General features: G+C 35.9%; 1 protein-coding gene across 1 annotated transcript in view; it reads left to right on the top strand.

Annotated features, from left to right (window-relative positions):
* Positions 1-207: 207 nt before the first annotated feature.
* Positions 208-13,164, top strand: part of LOC128613861 (lethal(3)malignant brain tumor-like protein 4) — a 75,241-nt gene continuing 62,284 nt past the window's right edge. The window contains exons 1-2 of the mRNA XM_053634999.1: positions 208-789; positions 11,309-11,390. The gene's annotated coding sequence lies outside the window, so the exon portion shown is untranslated. The remainder of the gene's footprint in view (positions 790-11,308; positions 11,391-13,164) is intronic.

The following is a 13,164-nucleotide window of genomic DNA, read 5'->3' as shown; positions in this document are numbered from 1 at the left end:
AATAAATCAAGGGAAAAAAAAGAAAAGAAAAAGAAAAAATTGTCCACAAGGTTAGTAATCCAATTTCTAAGTTACTTTATTTGTTTGTTTAATTATTGCTTACTTCCTCACCAATAATTTGTTGTTAACATTTACATTTACATATACATTTATTTATTTAGCAGACACTTTTTTCCAAAGCGATTTACAAATGAGGAAATACAAGCAAAGCGATATATCAAGTGGAGAACAGTACAAGCTATGCTACCATACAAGATCTTTAATTAAGTTCTAGAAAAGCAAAGTGCACAGAGTAAGGTGTTTTTTTTTTTTTTTTTTAAAGGGGTTAGTTAGGTGTTCATGGAAGATCTGCGGTCCAGATTGAGATCGGAAGTGCATTCCACCACTGAGGGACAGTCAGTCTGAAGGTTCTGGAACGAGAACCTTAACTATTTTAATGTTAAGTCCATTCAAAGTTTCATATTTTTGCCATTTTAGGCTTGGCCTATTTTTTTTTAATCATCATTGATTTATTTTTGCCCAGGAGTGTAAATATAAATGTACATCCAGGTTTATACATAGCTGCTTAGTGACAATGTATACTGTCAAATAAACACAAACAAACAAACAATCATCTCTGTGATGAACCCCCCACACCTGTCCCCTTCATATCTAATAAGAGTCGCGGATTGATATTAAGTGCAAGCCTCCAGTAGAGGGCTGTGTTGGCGCATGCGCAGTGCGTGCAGGAGGAGAGCCCTGTTTTTGACTGTCACAGCGTTGACGCGCGTATACCGACTGGCGTGTGGGGTAAGGAATTAAAACCATTTCATTAAACCCCGAGTTAGTGCGCGTAAGTTTTCTAGCGAAAACGAGTGTCACACTTCAGCAGGACGTCGTATTTTAGGTATGAGAGACGATCGGATGTGAACTCGTGTGTGTGTGTGTGTGTGTGTGTGTGTGTGTGTGTGTGTGTGTGTTTCCCTATCGTATTTAAATGCGCTGAGAGATGGCTGTGCTCGCTAATCTGCCCTGCTTTCTCTCCTATTTAAAGCGAGAGAATGTAACAAAACGAGAATCCCCCCTTCCCTCAGGCACGAGCGCAAACTGACAGCCCACATCCCCCCTCCCGCTCTTAAACATTTATATATTCATACACAATATCTAGACTGTTTATTATAGTCTCCAGCGCGCAGCTAGCTGTGTGGCTAAGTGAAACAACTATATCTTTTTTTTTCTTTATTTTTTTTTTTTTATTATTTTTTTTTTTAAACTCCTCTTCTCGGAAATGTTTCCTTTTCATATTGTAACACGCCGCAATTTAGTTTGCTACAGTTACAACTCTTCCTGATGTTTTCTCTTCCTCGTGCGAGAAGGCTCTTTACCTTTTTTTTTTTTAAGTGAGCTGTAAACACATTTTTAGGCTAGTTTTATTATTCTTCTCTGTATTTATTTGACACACTGTTCAATTCTGGGTGTTTTCCCGCTGGGTGGAGTGTTTAGTTGTTTTTAATAAATGATACCCTAGCGTTATTTGTTTGCGGGTTGAAACTTTAATGGCGGCGTTGTTTGTGGGCTAATAATAAACACTTTACCCAACAGTAATGATTCAGTTCTTTAAGAGCTCTGTCGTGGCTTTAATAGAGGACTGGTTTGTTTAGAAAATGGGCTTCATGGACTACAGTGTCAGTAGTGTTTGATTGTGTACATCATGGCCTATATGTCTGTGTGAAAGAGTTGGTTTAGTACCGAGAGATCAAATGAATGAGGGGTAGCAGATTAAAGCGAGATAATGGAGGAGAATAGGGTCTTTTTAAAAAATATATTATTATTATTTTTATAAACAATAGATATCCAGAGTAAATCTTTGCTACTTGATTTTCTGATTCTTGTGTATAATCTTTTTCTTTTCTTTTCTTCCATAAGTATGTATGAATTTGCATACTTTTAAATTGAATAAAACCAAGAATCAGTTTTTTTTTTGTTTTGTAATTGATATTGTTTGCATTCATTGTGAGGACATTCTCAAGGGAAGGACCTTTATTGTGTAATCGGGAAAACCATGTGCAGTTGTGTACAATTTAAAAAAAAAAAAAAAAAAAAAAAAAGTATATAAAAATGAAATCCTGATTTATTTATTTTTTAAAAAAATATTTATTTTTATTTTTTCCAGTAGAAAATCCAACAGTTTAAGATTTTAGGGGAAATCCTCTGTAGTATCCCTTTTTAAATAGGGTTAGTCATGAAATGTTCTTTACTAACCCAGTTTAAAGGGATGTTTATAGAGGATTTCCCCCAAATGTAGGTTTTCTAGAAAAAGGCAATTTTGTTTTGGAATATAGAAAGAAAAAAAACCCCCAGAGGTTTTAAAAATAGTGTTTCCAATCTACATAAGTTTTTAAAAGCACATTGTAGTGACACACAGCTTGAGGTGTAGATCATTAACAGCAAAGTATGATGTGATTGTGCCGTGTGGGCGGAGCTTAAGCGTTCTTTCAAAGTGGCTAAGTTTCAGGTAATGTGACGGTCACGAGTGAACAAAAACTAAGCAGGTTTAATATATATATTTTTTTAATTACTCTTGCTACAGTTTAAGTCAAACTATGAATATAATGATTGGCATGAGCAAAATGGATGTTTGTGCTTGTAAAGTCTTGCTTGAATTGACACAGACGCTGTTTTTCTATTGAACAGAGTAGGATAGACCGTCGATCATTTCTGATGCACCTGTTGATTGAGTTTCTTGAGCAGAACGTTTCTAAAGTTTTTCCGAAGAATTTGTAAAGTTTTATTTTTGATTGAAAGTACAGATATGATAGTTTTAGAAATCAAGAACACTCATTTAAACAAGCAAAGTAATGATTGATAGGATTTCTGCTTCATTGTGGTGTGTTGATCCTGTTTGTGATCATTTGGCTCTTGGCTGTTTGTTCAGTTTTCCTGCGGAGCATCATTCCCTGAACACAACTGTGACTTGATGTTTTATTTTTGGAGTTTCCCCTCAGTATGACTTTGCTGGATTTTGTACAAGTGTAGACTGGTTGGTTATGTAGAACACCATAATGCCATATGATTTGGGCTGATGTTTGTTTTCACTTTGGTGTCGGGAAGTTGCGAGTTGTTTCCAGCTCTGTGGCTGCCCCTTTAGTACTTCCTGTTTAACGCCTTAGTTCAAGTTGAAGGTAAATGTGAATTTATTCCTTAGCATGAGTTTGTTTGTTTGTTTGTTTGTTTGTTTACTTGGCTTTTGTTATTAGTTATTAATTTGACCTTGAACAAACACCTTGAATTATAACTTGTGATATTGGGCTTAATTTGCTTTTCTCTACCAAAATATTATTGGAAAGCTGCATTCATTTTTTTGTGTGTATATATAATTTGTGTGAAAAGGAGGAGGTGAGATTTAAAAAAAAAAAAAAAAAAAAAGACTTAGATTTGTGAAGCAAAAGCTTTTCATCTAGAATTGAAGTTTAAAAACGTGACTGTGCACGTGAGGTGTTTTCCCGTGTGTACTGTTGCTGGAAGAAAAAAAAAAAAATACACCTTAGCTATAAGTTTGTAATGCTGGTAAACTGCCACTGGATATTGAAATGGATTAAAGAATTGTCTGAGGATGTGATTTTACATTTTAGTTTTTTTTTTCAGAAACTTCTCTTTTCATTTGCAAGACATTACATGTTGAAATGACAAATTGGGCCACATCTATCATGATTTTTGGATAAATTACTTGTGCGCTGTGTTATGATACTTTGCAACATTGAAGAAAGCTTAAATTCCAATCCAATGTCATTTCCTTGAAAAGCCTGTTTCCTGATTATACAGTATAATGTCAGTTTGTGTTTTGATGATGCTCTGGCAATTTCCTTTAAAACCCCACTTACTAATATGGAAACGCAATAAACCACATAGTATTTTTAAACTAGTTTTCTCATTCAGAACCAAAAATCTCCTTCCCAATCAATTTTTACTAACGGTGCATGGTATTTTCTTAAACATTAAAGAAATTATATTCCAACAAACATTTCTGCAAAAGTCTTTCTCAGAGTGAAATAAGTATTAATTCTTTACATCATCAGAAGGTTTTTATTTATTTATTTTTTTAAATTGTTTTTATAAAGTATGCACGTTTAATTAAATTTATGATTTTTAAAATGTTTTTTGAAAGTTCCAATACAGAAAATACTTGTAAGAACATCAGAAATCAACTGGTAAGGACTGAAGATTGTGATATCTATTATTTGAAGAGGGGGCACCCGTTTCACTGTAGTGCCTTGCCTTAATTATATCAATTTTGAAATCTTTGCCATGCCATTCGTATACAATACATGTACCTACCGCACAGTGGTGTAACACAGCACGTGAGTTGCAGATGTTTGTGCCCTACTCGTGTATTGTGTTTTTCATTGAGTCTCTAAGGCTGCATTTACACTGCAGGTCTTGATGCCCGATTCTGATTTATTGACGATATCCGGGGGGGGGTGTTTTTTGTTTGTTTTTGTTTTTAATTGATGACCTGCTTACATCATCTTTTAAAAGTTACCCATATCCGATATCTGCACTTGCACTATACGCTTTGTGAAACAACCCAAGATAAACTTCACGGGAAGCTTTGGCCAAAAAAGAAGTAAAAGCGGCGCAATTTGCAATGGATGCAGACGAAAATATAATACAAGCTACCGTGACGTCACGTGCATACCCTTTATCTTAATGTTCTAACGATATTCCGTCTCAGCAGCACTTCTCCTTGAATATACATCTTTCTATATTTGATTACAATTTAACTCTCAGGAAGAGAGGAAGAATATATTAGGTACATGCTCATTGTGAGCTTATTCGTATGAAGATGCATTATGAAAACTAGCTTAAAAAAAAAATATTCAAGCATGCAATTTCCTTGTAACAAGAGAGGTGTTCACTAGATGCAGGTTATTACGATAAACAGTAATACCGTCTTGGGCATTGAAACTGGTTTGGATCGTGCGCTACAGTTCTCCGGTGTCCATAAACATTTTGATGAACGTGTCAGACTGATGATGATTGATGGAGACTGGACCGTTTTGTATTAATCTTTAGTAAAGGTGCAGTCAAGTATGTCGCACATTATGTAGCTAAAAAAAATGAGTAACTTCCACACGTGCAGGAACACAGCAGTGGACCATAATGTTTCTGTGCAGGTCCTTGAAATGTCCTTGAGATTAAAACTGAACTATCTAGTTCTGAAATGAATTCAAAGCTTTATTGTATAATTAACCTGTGCCCCCCTGCCTGATTTGTATTGAGGTCAGGAATAAATTGAATTTCTTACAGACTTTATACAAAACAAGATTAGGATCTTGTCACTTGTTTGCTTGTTGCTTGCTTTTTGTATTAATGTCATTTTTAGGAGAATGACATACATTTACGTAACAAACCTCTGCCATTTTGCTGCATTTATTTCTGTGTATTTCCTGCAGTGTATTTATATATAATTTATAGTGTTTGGTTTTTGTCAGCTCCTGCTGTTTCATTGAGCTGGACGGAGAGATTCAGGATCAGATTTGTTAGCATAATAGATAATAAAAGGATTAAGACTGACCTTTTTCATGTCCATTGTTTTAGGCTTCAATTGGCGGAAGGCCCGTTGTGGGGAAAAGGTATCTTAAAAGTAAAAATATCAACAGTGAATAAAGTTCCTGCTTTGAATTAGTCTCTTAGCAGTTGAGATGTGAGTTTGGTAACGGGGTGTGTTCATTTCCTTTGAGGATTCTCTTTTTTAATGAATATAATATTGTTAAACTTTGCCAATGTGGTTGTTTACATATGATCGGGATATTTTCGGGGTAATCATTTACACACAGGACAGGAAGGCAAGGAAGATTTTGTCTTTGTAAAAATTTAAATCCCCTAAAACGTTCTTTGGTTTGTCGCTTAACGTTTCTGTGTAGAACCCTCCAGCAAATGTTTTCTATTTTCAAACAGATCCCAAGAAGAACCTTGGTTTTTTTTTTTTTTTTTTTTTTTTTTACAAGCCAGAATCCTTTAGAAAGCTTGAACCATCTAAATGAATGAGTCCACGTCCTTAACCTCATGTTTCTTGAGAAAAGACTTTTTTAAATAAATAATACCATTGTAATCACCTCTCCTTTTTATTAGTTTATCCATACCTTCCTGGTGGTAGTTATTTAATCAGCATGTTTTGGGAACTCTGGGAAGCAGCATGTACTGTTACCTTTTGGCCCGATTGAACATTGTGTCCGTATTAAGGACATTTGGTTCTTCTGACATCTTGTTTGTGGTGTGTTGCTAGTTGCTGGTATTCAGGGTGTGGTGTCTGCTGTGTTTTTGTCCACTGTGCGTCTGTTGTTTTTCTTCTCGTCATCGTGAGTAATATGCTGAGAAGTCATCCCTGTTATTTCATGACTGTGGAGTAAATGGTGCTGTAGTCTATAAACGTTCTCAGATGTTCGAGGCTCAAAATATGATCCTGAATTGCACCAAGCAGCCTAAATGTGAAACTTTATTAGTCATTTATACATGTGAGATTCTAACCATACAGCGGTTATATATTCTTCTCTCTAGTGCTGTGATCAAGTTGGCATTTTGTCAGCTGCCTCGCTCTCTCTGTGCCTCGCTCAGTCTCTGTGCCTTGCTCAGTCTCGGTTTCTCTTGTGGATTTTCTTTTGGGTTTTATTTAAGGCACTACAGCTTTTTCATATTTTTTGAGACTTTTTTCAGCTCTGTAAATTTGAAACTGTAGTAATAAAAATAAAATCTCAACAGATAATTTTCAAACTCCAAAACAATCTTTTTCATTGTTTTTGGCCACTTGTGACCACCTTTTGAAAAAGGCTTTAAGCTCTGACCATTTCACAATTACATCATGCCCTGTATCTCTAAAATCTGTCTGTCTCTATATATCTGTATCTCTATATATGTCTGTATCTATCTGTATATATCTATCTCTCACTATCTGTGTGTGTATCTATCTCTCTCTATCTGTATATATCTCTCTGTATATCTAGCTATGATCGATCTATTTGTCTCTCTATATCTGTCTGTCTGTCCATACCTATACGATTTATTATAAACCTCAAACCACACTTACTAGAGTCACATTAAGGGTTTCTGTGGTCCTTTTCTTCAAAATCACTCCCTAGTCAGAAACAGAAATCCCAGTTTCTAGATGACCTGCATTCATTCAAATAATTACCAGTTCATTTCTATCCCTAATTAGAAGAATCTTAGAAAATTATTATAGAGGGGTTTGTTGCTATTGTTGGTCACTGTTACTGTAGATTAATGTTAGATTTTTACACAGAAAAACCCACTACAAAACAGCTCTTATAACCAGGCTGTGACGTATTCATTTAACAGCAAGTTTCTGAAAGTTTCTTCACATTGAAATATGCTTTTTTATTCTAACATCCAAACACTGTGCTTGTAGTTTTGTATGCAAATGTACACATTTAATTAGACAAAGCCTCATTTATGTAAATAAATGTATAATTAAAAAAAAACTTCCTGTATAATATACTTGAAGGAATATCACCAATCAACTGTTGAATATTTATTATGATTGTTGTTTTTTATTGATTTTATTTATTATAATAATCCTTTTTTTTTTTTTTTTTTTTTAAATAACCGCAGTGCCCTGTATTATTTTTGCCTTAATCTCTTGTAGACATTTATTTGCTCCTCGCTGTGTTCACCATGCTCTATGTTGGCTGTACACAACTACTACTTATTTTCCTCCCATCATCCATGCTGGTTTATGGCTGATGCAATTTATGGACATTTCTGTTCAATCACAGTGCTGCACTGAAGCATAGTGTATGAGGTGCTCCCCTTTGGTACTTGGTGCTTATTCTCTCAGGACTTCATTTAGATTGGAAATAATAAACCTTGGTATATATCCATTATACAGAAAACAAAACTGACCGTTTGAATGGCTGTTTTAGGATTTCAGTCATTTAAGCCTGTAATATGTTGAATGTTTCATTTCACATTCTTTCCAGCATTAAAGTGGGTTAGGATCCTTAACAGACGTGCATGCACAGGCCACATGGGTCAGTAATTTGACTGAGAAATCTTTCATCTTGTTTTAATTTAGGATTTGCCAACATCTTTTGACTAGCAAAAATCATTTCCTACCTGTGGTGACTATTCCTTTGCTCCAATGCCACACCGATTCACGAGTCTACTTCTGTGTCTTCCATTTCTAACCAAGGCTTAATAAAGAAGCCAATAAACTCTTAAACGGTCTGGTGTTTTATTTTCCTCCACTGCTCAAACGAGTGTTTAACAATCATTCTGTAACATGATCAACATCTAAATGCGTCTGAAAAATTCCCCTAATGGTGCTTTTTATAGGGTGCTTGAACTACCAGTTAAAGATAAAGGCAGTGTTTATCTCTTGCTAAGCTGCCTGTGTGTTAAAACCTTAGAACCTGATGTGTGCGATATTTGTAGGAACTTGAGCCACATGCCAATTAAGTGGGTCAGATTTAAGCTTTCCAATTATCTGTTTGACAAACGATCAGAGTATCAGCTTTGGAAAAGAATACAGCATGTTCAGCATGGTCTTCAAATCAGATCCTGTCTAAAGTTTTTTTTTTTTTGTTTTTCGTCTCGGTGCTACTCCTTCTGTAGTTAGCTGAATTTAAATGAACGAGCTCATTAAATGATGGCTTATACACTGGAGAATGTTGACATCGGGTTTTACATGGGGCTTGAGAATGTTTTAGCATCCCCCAATCGGATCCTTCAGCATCTATACAGTGCTAAAATATTTTCTAAGTCTAGTTCTGAGTGTAGTTGTTGTAAGGATGTCTTGCTAGCATTAACAGTGATGCTCCTGTTCACAGTCCCTTCAGGATTTTGCATTCGCAGAAATGAATTTCAAGTAAACTCTGTGATATTCGGAGGAGCTTGCAATTTTTTCAAAATTATCGCAGATTTGGGCCAAGACGCGTCATGTGACGTCATCCCAACGCACATTCGGCCAAAGCGCTCTTCGAGTCACGTGTGCCAAACTTGAGTACAGCTAAAAGGTCTCATTTACCAACAGACATCACTGTGAAAGGCCGTGCAGAACAGTTTCGCCAATTCAAGTAGTTTTACGCAAAAAAAAACCCCACAAACTCAAGTATTGAAAAAAAGCCGCAGCGAAATCGAGCATCTTTGGCCGCAACAATCACAAACTTCAAAAAATCCTGTAATGTACAGACCGTGTTCAGGATGCTGATATAAGTGATGGACTTTCCCTGATGTCACCAGTTCTATTAATTCCCCCCCCCCCCCCCCAGACCAGCTGAATGTTGGTGCTAGAACTGAACCGGTTCTTTCTGCCATTTGAGAGCTCATATTTGAGGTTGAAAAGTGGAATGGTTTGAGGCTCTGTGCCAAAACAAGAACCGGCATAGATCTCTTATTCACGCTTGAACGGTTTCAGAAAATACAGTACTGGGCAAAGGCTTTAGACACATGCCAAGAAATGCTGTAGAGCAAAGATGCCTTCAAAATAATTCAGTTAAATGTTTCTACGTTTTTAAAAAAAAAAAAAAAAAAAAAAAAAGTGTCAATATTTGGTGTGACCAAAAAAATAAGCATATTGCAGAACCAGACACGGTTCTTCTGGAGACTTTGATGGTCGCACTTGCGTCTTATTTTTGCATCAAAATCGTGTGTGTGTGTGTGTGTGTGGTGTTTTTTTGGTTCTAAAAAGTGTCTCTTACATAATATGCTGCTTTCTTTACTGACATCCAAACATTTTTTCTGTAACATTTAAATTTGTGCTACAAAACTAATGTTTGGGAATCTAAATTTTTTTTGTGTGTACTGACTTGATAATGTAGAAAATGTTTGTACTAAAAAATAGGGTGTTGAGAACTTTTGCACAGTACTGTATATTTACAAGTACTAACTACATGAGAGAATTTATTCAGAAACTTGGTTAAAGTTTTTAGGATTTTTTCATTGAATTTCAACACCTCTGTAGCCAAGGATGTCTTGGGTAAATATCATTTTTAAAAATTAGCATTTTATATTTTTCTTGTAGAACAACAATGGTTCTTAAATAAAATTTCAAAGCAAATTAGCATTTACGTCGGTGTATATACATACGTGTGTGTGTGTGTGTGTGTGTGTGTAACACTTCTTGCATGTTGAGGAGCAGTACACAGTGAATGTGACTGTTTTGGGTGATGAGTTTTTTTTTTTTTTTTTTTTTTTTTTTTAATAGCCATGTTCTTCCTCTTTCACAATGTGTCTCTTTGTCTCTGCCCCATCGTCTCTCACTTATGATCCAACTCGTATGTAATCGCTACTGTGTGTCCATGTTTATTCTAGTCCTGACACATTAATAGAAAATATTCCACATTCATACACTATGGACACTTTGGACATGCCAGTCGGCCTACCATGCATGTCTTTGGACTGGGGGAGGAAACCGGAGTACCTGGAGGAAACCCCCACAGCACGGGGAGAACATGCAAACTCCACACACACAGGGCCAAAGTGGGAATCGAACCCCTGACCCTGGAGGTGTCTAACCACTGCGCCACCGTGTGCCCTAGAAAATATTCGTTTTTTTTTTATTGTAAATGTTTACTTTCAGTCAGTGGCAAAAAGGAAGATTAAACAAATTATGTAAAATAAATTAATTTTACAAACATGTCCAGACTTGTGAATTTTTGAAGCACATAATCCAAATTTTTTTTTTATTTTTTTTTTAAAACACCAAATCTCAGGAAACATTAGCCTTTTTATTTATTTTTTACAGATCATAAAGCTGTTTCCATAACAATGACTTGGAAATTCTTTAGACTTAACCGTATGACTTGTTCAGTGTAACATGTCTTTCGATGTAACATTTCATAACACATTATCACTGCTTTATTGCATGATCTGTGCAAATGCCAGTCAACCCACAGAGCCTTGATATCAGCTGACTTCAAAAAAAAAAAAAAATAATAATAATTTTATCATCTAACTGATCTCAGTTGGCCTGGTGCTTATACTTGTACATGGAGAAATTCAGTATGTTGGTGTTGTAACTGAATGTCTTTTGTGTGCTATAGTCACTGACTCCTTATGATCAGCGATACCCAGGGGAAAGTACACTCAGGGTTTGGATGTCTTTTTTTGTAACTGCATTAATTGAGTGCTGTAGGTCTAATGATCCACCTCACTCCTCTGATAGATACTGACTCGGTGCAGCAGCAAGCAAATTACTGTCACTTGCATGTTAAACTAAACGGTCAGGTTGAAGGATGTTCCTATAGGATTGATCTGAAAGCCCCAGTGTTTGGAACAATTTAAGAGAACATGGTTTCTTTTGCTTTAATGGCAGATTTTGGAGCGATTCTGCATCAGGACGTAGAATGTGATTGGAATGGGAGTCGGAGCGCCGATTCCCTGATAGGGTGGATTAGGTGAGTGCAAACACCAACCGGTGAGTCATTTAAGGGTGGTGTTGATTTTGGAACAGTGCCATACCTGGTGTGGCTATTAATGAACATAAAAGACAAAATGAGGTTTCTTTTATTTATTTTTTTATGACTGAATCTGATTTATATGCAGCTAAAAGGTTTTGTTTTTTTTACTCATTGTTTCATTATGCAAATCCATTTTTAATACTAAGCTGTAATACAGGTCTTGCAAGCGAATGATTACCTTTTGTGTGCATGACTTGTTTGTGAGCAGAAAATTAATTCAGTTATGAACATCCACTATAGGCTGTGTAGGTGTGACTTTAACTCCAGCCAAAATTATTGAATGTAACTTTTCAAGAAACGAACAATATACAATGAGGGAAGGACAACACTCTGAAACCGAAAACAGTGAACTCGGTGGCAAAAAATGAAGCCTGGTCTTCAAATAAACAGCATTCTTTAACAGTTGTTTTCTAAGTTTTCCCTTTCACTAATCATGGTTTATGAATGCGCTTCAACAGTGCTCGTTTACATCTACTGTTCTGACACAAATCTCACATGTGGGCGGGTTTAACAGCGATTTACTCTTATTGGCTAGTGAGATTTGGATCGACAGCTCCCTGGCCAGGAAGTAGAGACTTCAGTGGTGCGAAGTTTGAAGAACGTTCTGGATCTCTCTATAGTTATAGTGTTTGTACTTTTCTGTCAGAAATTACTTACTTACCTAGTCAGTATATTAGTTTAATTACTATTTGAGGTTTGGGTAGTCTCATCAGATAAATTTGATTTATTTCTTTATTTATTTTGAGCGATTTAGCTCTCAGAAGTGTCACAGAGCGTCATCATTATCAATGTCATCCTCCTCTTCAGCTGGACTCTCAAACTGTCGTTCCAGATCTCACTAGCCAATGAGAGTTAATCGCTGTTAAGCACCGCCCGCACGTGAGATTTGTGCTAGAATGGCGAATGTAAATGTTGAAAGTTTAAACGAACTGTGGCAGTGCATTCATAGACCATGATTAGTGAAAATGAAGCTTAGAAAACTGTTAGAGTGCTGTTTATTCGAAGACCTTGTTAATTTTTCGCCATGGAGTTCACGTATCAGTTTCAGAGTGTTTCTTCTTTCTCACTCTGTATTTTTGTTCGTTTCTTGAAAAGTTACATTCAATACTTTTTTTTTTTTTTTTTTTTTTTTTTTTTTTTTTTTTTTTTTTTTTTTTTAGCATTAATTTAATTCCATACACCTGTCCATCTAATCATTGCATTAAGAAGTTCTTGATCAACTAAAACAAGTATGTTGGATTTTGGTTGGAGGTGAAGCCTGCAGGAAGGTAGCTCTCATGGAAGAGGGTTGGTGACCACTGTCTTAAGGTGTACAAGAATGAAAACTAGTATTTTTGTATTGTAAGCATCCTCAGAACACATGCATACATGATGATGACAGAGGTAGTGTGAGCTAGCTGAGTAATCCAAATTCAGGACGCCTTTTGGATTCCCCGAATCACTTCAAAGCTCTTCTGGTTTTAATACAAATCTGTGACAATACACAGTGGTATGTAATACCTTTCCAGCACTTTTATTCACGATGCCCAATCCGACTACAAACTATAAATAAAATGATAAACTATATCCTTAAGCATTTATTGTTCAAACCTATACATTTTCTGTCTTGGTAACACTATGGCAAGAGTGCTTATTAAGAGCAGAAATATGAATCATCCGGCACACTGCTAGTGAGGGTTTTTTATTTTGTTTTTGTTCAGAACAGCCCCCC

Source organism: Ictalurus furcatus, chromosome 1 (genome assembly GCF_023375685.1).
Source record: "Ictalurus furcatus strain D&B chromosome 1, Billie_1.0, whole genome shotgun sequence".
Classification (NCBI taxonomy): Eukaryota; Metazoa; Chordata; class Actinopteri; order Siluriformes; family Ictaluridae; genus Ictalurus; species Ictalurus furcatus.
This window is presented reverse-complemented; position numbering and strand designations above follow the sequence as displayed.